This window comes from Glossina fuscipes, unplaced genomic scaffold (genome assembly GCF_014805625.2).
Source record: "Glossina fuscipes isolate IAEA_lab_2018 unplaced genomic scaffold, Yale_Gfus_2 109, whole genome shotgun sequence".
Taxonomy (NCBI): Eukaryota; Metazoa; Arthropoda; class Insecta; order Diptera; family Glossinidae; genus Glossina; species Glossina fuscipes.
In genome coordinates, this window is record NW_023998452.1 from 89,091 (window position 1) to 90,354 (window position 1,264).

At 37.7% G+C, this 1,264-nt stretch overlaps 3 non-coding genes across 3 annotated transcripts; all 3 read left to right on the forward strand.

The window, feature by feature from the left end:
* Positions 1-376: 376 nt before the first annotated feature.
* Trnaf-gaa lies at positions 377-449 on the forward strand. Its single transcript has one exon. It is a non-coding gene; the product is annotated as a tRNA-Phe (tRNA).
* A 334-nt stretch (positions 450-783) lies between these two features.
* Positions 784-856, forward strand: Trnaf-gaa. The gene has a single exon. It is a non-coding gene; the product is annotated as a tRNA-Phe (tRNA).
* Positions 857-1,188: 332 nt separating this feature from the next.
* Trnaf-gaa lies at positions 1,189-1,261 on the forward strand. The gene has a single exon. It is a non-coding gene; the product is annotated as a tRNA-Phe (tRNA).
* Positions 1,262-1,264: the final 3 nt, after the last annotated feature.

Sequence of the window (1,264 nt, forward strand, 5' to 3'; positions counted from 1 at the left end):
GAGTGAAGATCTAAAGGTCCCCGGTTCAATCCCGGGTTTCGGCAATGGATTTTTTCTAGTGCATCCCTTCATTTTAACATAAAAAGTTTATTTTGAAAGTCCTTATATCTACAACTCACTCTGTCACCTGCGCTGACAACCTAAGGAGGCCTTGCCTGCCTGTAAATCCAAAAATATGTTATAAAATAGGCCTCCTAAAAGAAGATAAGACGGAAGGTTTAAAGAATAATCGTGCGTGCGATCCGATCCCGAGTTTGGAGATAAATTTTCTGTGGTGGACTAAGAATTTCTCTCTCGAAAGTGTAGAGTTATTTTTAACATTTTACGTCAGCTATATTATTAAAAACTTAGAACGCTTTGGAAGTACGAAACAAAGGCCGAAATAGCTCAGTTGGGAGAGCGTTAGACTGAAGATCTAAAGGTCCCCGGTTCAATCCCGGGTTTCGGCAATGAATTTTTGCTAATACATTCCACCATTTTAACATAAGTTCACTTTGAAAATATCGTCAACTTCTTATGTCTCTAGAATGTTCTCTGTCAATTGTGCTGACAATCTAAAGGGGCCTGCCTATAAATCCAAAAAAATACTATAAAATAGTAGACTTAGACCTCAAAAAAAAAGATAAGACGGAATGTTTAAAGGCTAACAGTGCGATCTCGACTTTGAAGATAAGTTTTCTTTGGTGGATTAAGAATTTCTCTTTCAAAAGTGTAGTTATTTTTAAGATTTTACCTTAGCCATATTATTCAAAACTTAGAACACTTTGGAAGTATAAAATAGAGGCCGAAATAGCTCAGTTGGGAGAGCGTTAGAGTGAAGATCTAAAGGTCCCCGGTTCAATCCCGGGTTTCGGCAATGGATTTTTTCTAGTGCATCCCTTCATTTTAACATAAAAAGTTTATTTTGAAAGGCCTTATATCTACAACTCACTCTGTCACCTGCGCTGACAACCTAAGGAGGCCTTGCCTCCCTGTAAATCCAAAAATATATTATAAAATAGGCCTCCTAAAAGAAGATAAGACGGAAGGTTTAAAGAATAATAGTGCGTGCGATCCGATCCCCACTTTGAAGATAAGTTTTCTTTGGTGGATTAAGAATTTCTCACTCGAAAGTGTGTAGTTATTTTTAAGATTTTACCTTAGCCATATTATTCAAAACTTAGAACACTTTGGAAGTATAAAATAGAGGCCGAAATAGCTCAGTTGGGAGAGCGTTAGAGTGAAGATCTAAAGGTCCCCGGTTCAATCCCGGGTTTCGGCAATG